We start from the raw sequence: 6,000 nt of genomic DNA, 5'->3' as shown, positions 1-6,000 counted from the left end.
CACGAACAACCTGTCGATATTTTCATTCTATAAATGTACTACCGTGTTAACAACGTTGGGACAATTTGCGTGACTTCTTTTAGAATAAAAACTAACAGTTTTCTCCCAGCTTATTATTATTAGAACATTAACAGTCCCCAAAACGTGTAAATGTCGACATTATGACAAAATCTCTCGACTTTAACACGATTAGCACAATTTGCCAGGATTACCCATAATGTAAAACACAATATGAGATAATTATTATTAGAACATTAACAGTCCCCAACTCGTGGAAATATCGACTTCATCGCAAAATCTCTTAACTTTAACACGATTAGCACAATTTGCGAGATTAACCATAATGTAAAACACAATATGAGATTATTATTATTAGAACATTACATCCTCATACCGTGGCTGTGTCCAGTGCATCAGAAAACCTGTTTATTTATACACAACGTATGTTTTGAAAGTTTGCCAATGTTTGAATAGTTATTGGTCTAATAAGTACATAACGTTTACCTTTCTTTGAAATAAATACAGGTAAAAAAATATCCCTCACATTGGCTTTACGCTGAAAGGATTTTAGCAGACGTGGTTTTCATTCTCATGGATTTATAGTATATCGGAAAATGAGCATAGAGTTTTTCTTGTTTGCAATATTATTCTTAAGAATGTACATTTTTTGTTTTTGTTTTAACACGCGATAAATTGTATTTTTTCAGGTAAAACGAGAAGTTTGCGGAAATTAAATATAATTGACATAGTCCATAGTCTAAGGTTGGGTTAAATAGGTGTCATTTGATTTTAGTTCCACGGGACAAATAAGATCCAAAATGTATATTTGGTCGTAAACTGTTTAACAAGGATGGGCAAAGTGGTAAGGTTGATGCGGAGACTTCATTGGGTCGACTAAAAAGGTGGGCAGCCACGAGCAGGCCCTTTCTCACAGTCAGTCTCACCGACGCTCGGAGGCCGGTATCGGAGCGAGGCATCATCCACGCGATATCATCACAGCCGATTGAAAAACTGGTGAGTTTCCATTACTTCACACCACTGATGAAAAGGGCTCCCGGGCCACGTCGGAGGGGCCGGGTCGTAAATCCGAATCCCGTCCTCCTCGCGCTTGCAGTAATTGTGCAAATCGAGAATGTTAACTAAGATGGCCATTTACATTCCAGCAATAGCGTATATTATTTGCATATTTATGGATGACGAACAATACCCTATGAATACATTTTTTTGTTTTCTCTAACCGGTCGACAATGGCAGTCCTACATTTGAGTGAAACGGTTCACGATCTGATACGTTGGCAAACCACTAATGCTCGTCCCCGTAAACCATGCGTGGGACGAATTGAAGCAATCTTTCCGGCTCTCCCCGTGATAAGCCTATTTTTTGGAATTTCGACAGAACTCGTTCTTTTCATATTCTTCAATTTTGCCCTTGAAACTACAAAGAAAATATATCTATTATAAGAACATATTGGAACATAACGGAAGGTTTTGTTATAGATAGATTCACCTCTCTTCATACATAAATAGTGCTTGTAAAATTTACCCTAACAAAATTAGATTACATAAATATATTATCAATATTATACACACGTGTCAGAGCACTAACACACAACGAAACCCAACTCACAAGCAGAAGCAAAAGAAAATAGACAATTTGTAAATTAACTTAACTTAGGTAAATAAATGGACAATAATCCAATACAGTCTATACCGATCACAGTACGCAACCATCAAAAGGTTCAAAGGGGTTGAAAATGAATATCAAAACATTTATGACCTCCCCCATAACGTAAGGCTGAATTTGGTCAAATTTGATTCACTGGAAGACAGAAAAAACCTCGCTTCAGATTTGTTACTATGGGAGGTTCTGAAAAATACAATTGATTACGGAGATTTTGTCCAGCATAGGTTTTAGGGACTTCGGCGTCAACTGCGCCCTCATGGTTTTATGCCCGCCTACAAAGGACGAATTATGTTCGGAATCTTCCATGTCTTCAGTGGTGCTACGTATTAATAAACATGAAGACAATACTTACTCTGACTCCTTACTGGTTTTCATAAAGAAGATTTCACTACCTTTAAAACACTAATTACTTATGCATATTTTCTTGTTCATTTCTATTCCAGCGCTTTAATTTAGCTTTATATTAATCTTTTAAATGTGTCCAGTTTTATAGAAGATTTAGTGCTTTGCGCATTTTTATCTCATGTTTTAATGTGGTACCCCTTTCAGACTGTTCAGATTTGGTTTCATTTGGACGGTATGAACTGAAGTATTAAATAAATATAACATGTTTCTGACACATTAATTCCCCCCTCTCTCACCGACCAATTGGTATTAGATGTTATAAATTTTTAATTGCTATTCTGTTTTTTAGAAATCATAGTTTTATTTTTATTTCTAATATCAAATTTTTCAAACGTTGCGAGGAATAATGAACTTGCGGTTTAAAAAAATATATTAAAATATTAAACAATCAATGGTTTAAGGTGATGAGTTTGTTTGTTAAGTTTTTATTTCTTAATTATATTGTGTACATAATTAGTTACATAATTATTTTCATAACAACAACCTGTTCTCGGCGTCAAATTCCCTTTGCGCAGAAATAATTGACGGTTCTCAAATGGCAGTAAAATTTAAATTTTCCCCTATTGAAGCTTATAATTAAACAATTCAATATTAATGATGTGGCTGATTTCCCATTGTTTACGTTCAGCTTTTGCCATCTGGGGCGGGTAATGAATGCTAAAAGATCGGTTATAAATGTTTAATGTAATTATTCATTTATTAGTCAGACTGATAGTTAAATTTTATACTTGGCCATTGTTTCTATATTCGCATTGTTATATGTGCGAATTAACCGGGTGTCGATTCAAACGCGATATTTTCTTGATGCAAAGGGGAATTTTGAATTTTCAGAAAATACGTATTTTTCCATTTTTAATGTACTAAAAAATAACTTGTGACAATTTTCAGGGAAATTGAGATTCAGATGAGCCACTTTAAAATTCTAAAGGCAAACTTATGAATTTTACATCACTAAAAAGGGTTTTTACGTTGAAAAAAGTTAAAATTGAAAGCAATTCTCTTTTAAACAGAGTTTTATTTTATCGATGTTTATGACAGTTAATCTTCAATTAAAAAAAGTTAGTTAAACAGCTAGGTTTTTAATTTAAGGGTGAAAAAGTCTTAATTGATATAATTTTTTAATATTTTCATTATATAATTAGTTTAATACAATTGACGACATGGATTATAAACATAACATATAAGCATGTTTGCAAATTTCGGAAAAAAATCAGAGGCATTTGGAAAGCGAAAAATTCGAGATGATTTTTTTTTTATTTTACTTTAAATTTGTACTTAAGATATTTTGGATCCAAAAACCGCCTATCAACTGTGTTTCTTGTTAAAAAAATTATTTGAACGTACGTCGCTCGGTTACCAAATAATTACGTATTGGATTTCAATATGTGGCTCAAATTTGCTCGGCAGTAAATTAATTTTATTCCTGTTTTCGTAAGATTGGTTGACATTTTTTTTAGAAAGAAACAGAGTAAATATTAGTTTTCCGCAAAAAAACAACTTTTTTTCGAATAATTTTGAAATCTATAACTACTACTCTATAATCTACACATAATGCCATAACGTTGGTCGTTTGGTCTTCCAATTCAAATTAAATTTGGATACATAAAATAACATTAGAGAAATTTTTGTTGATTTTATGTTTTTTTTTATGCTCAGCATTCTAACTTAGAACGGCATAAAAGTACCGGTCCAAAATTTGTCTATTCCGATGAAAATTTGTATTCAATGAGTATAGAAAACTTTTTTGCCTATTTTACTGGAGCGTTTTTAGAAACGGGTAATTTTTATTTTTCTAATCTCATTTAATATAATCTCGTATAATATTTTCCTATCATAACTAAAAGTAAGAAAGCCTCAAATATAATAACCTTGAAATATAGGCACATCAAAGACAGAAAGCCATATTTAAAATAAAAATATTATGTAAATTACTTAGAACAATTATTTACCCTCCTATTGGGAAGAACGCTCGGACTCGAATCTATTATTTTTGGACTTAGTAACATGAAAAATTTCATTTTCAGTTTCATTAAATTGGTGATCCCACTCTCCTTCTTAGTTGAGCGGCTGAGACAAAGAAATTAGTTTAAATTTACTTTTGAAGAGTCTGTCATTTTTTCAGTTTCAATCTCGAAATGAAAGTTTAAAAATGAAAAAATACTGTGACAGAGGATTAATAATATCTTAAAACTTAACAGTAATAGTTTCCACTAATCTAAATTGATTGTGGATAGTTCTTCTTCTTTTGCGTATTTAGGGTACCGACTCTCTCGTTTCTCCTGCTCCTCTATCTACCCCACGGCCTCATCAGTCAATTATAAAAATACATACATAAAAACACACAAATTTTAAACATATAATAAAAAAATATTAATTTAAAAAGAAGTTAGTCTCATTAGTATTCATGCTTTCCCAAAGTACTCGATATTCCTCGGGGTTATTGAGAATGAAGTTTTTCCATTCACGCTAATAAATTACACTCACACACTAGACTTCTGAGTCTCTACTTTCACACAAAGAAATTACATCAATACAAATAAAATCTCATTCACCCCTTTCAATCAAGCTAATAAATACCAGTATACAAACACATATCTCATTCATTCGTACCCCAGTACCCAGTATTCGTCAATACCTTAACACAATTGGATCTGCTTTAACTTTGATAGAATGCGACTACGTATTTTTAGAGAAAAAAACCTCTTTCCAGTGGTGTAAAATTCATAGGGTGTTTATATTTAAAAACTTTAAGTTTGAATATTGTATAAAAACCCATTATATTTCGAGGTCCGATTGACCAAATAACTTCTTTCAATTAATTAATCTTTATGTAAGGTATTGGTCGGAATGAAAAAGTTACTGTCACGAGCGGGATTCGAACCCACGACCTTCGGCTCAATACGCCGCTGCTCTAACCACTTGAGCTATTTTGTCACGACAACTCAAGTAGTTAACTTTTTCATTTCAACCAATACCTTACATAATTTATAAAAAATTAAAAATACATTTCTTTCCGAGAAATTTTTTTGGATACGTTCAAGTTTAACATTTAGTTCTTGAAAGAAATAGAAAATTTAACGATGAACTAGATTATCGACCTGCTGGAAACATGGAGTCTTTTCAGAGGATCTTCGGAAGAGGTCAAACAGAGAAAACTTCCTTACGGTTTTCGCCGAGCTTTCGACAGTTTTATACTGTCATCTTCAGGGCCTGTTTTATTATCATATAAACAAACAATTAAAACATGAAAAAACGACAATTACAACGAAAATTGAATATCTTACTTTAAACCTTAATAGGGAATTAAACAACATGGTGTTTTGGGCANTATATATACAAATAACTTATCATAAAATTTAAACATATAAAAACTGTATAAAACTGTCGAAAGCTCGGCGAAAACCGTAAGGAAGTTTTCTCTGTTTGACCTCTTCCGAAGATCCTCCAAATAGAAAATTGTTCTTAATTGTTAATTGTACATAATTTATCACAAGTCACAAATAAAGATTATTGTCTGATATGTTTTGCTTCATAATTTACTACCTTTTTAATTGAAAATATAATATTTTGGTATAAATTTTCTATTTAATTATTGGGCACTTTCATTTTATTGGTCAAATTGATAAAATAAAACTTTTAGTTAATAAATACCCGTTGAGTTTATATTTTTATTGTAATAAGCGCGTGATGTATCAGAGGATTGTAGTGTTTTACATAATTTATTAGACATCTGTAATAAACGGAGATATGTTAAAACATTTGGGCTTTTTCTTTTTAATTACAACATTTTTGGTTTTATTATACTAGACATTACTTAAATATTTTAATAATTCTCAAAAGATTCTGATTTTAAGTGATACCACTCTTGACCGATTTGTTTTTATTAATTTAAATAAATGTGATGAAGTCTTT

At 31.6% G+C, this 6,000-nt stretch overlaps 1 long non-coding RNA gene across 1 annotated transcript in view; it reads left to right on the top strand.

Annotated features, from left to right (window-relative positions):
- The first annotated feature begins 944 nt into the window (after positions 1-944).
- Positions 945-6,000, top strand: part of LOC112126577 — an 84,955-nt gene continuing 79,899 nt past the window's right edge. Inside the window, exon 1 of the long non-coding RNA XR_002910088.1 lies at positions 945-1,014. This is a non-coding gene — a long non-coding RNA (uncharacterized LOC112126577). The remainder of the gene's footprint in view (positions 1,015-6,000) is intronic.

The sequence above is a fragment of the Cimex lectularius genome, unplaced genomic scaffold, assembly GCF_000648675.2.
Source record: "Cimex lectularius strain Harlan isolate CLEC.00 unplaced genomic scaffold, Clec_2.1 scaffold34, whole genome shotgun sequence".
Classification (NCBI taxonomy): domain Eukaryota; kingdom Metazoa; phylum Arthropoda; class Insecta; order Hemiptera; family Cimicidae; genus Cimex; species Cimex lectularius.
The sequence above is the reverse complement of the archived record's forward strand: the minus strand, read 5'-3'. Positions and strand labels throughout refer to the sequence as shown.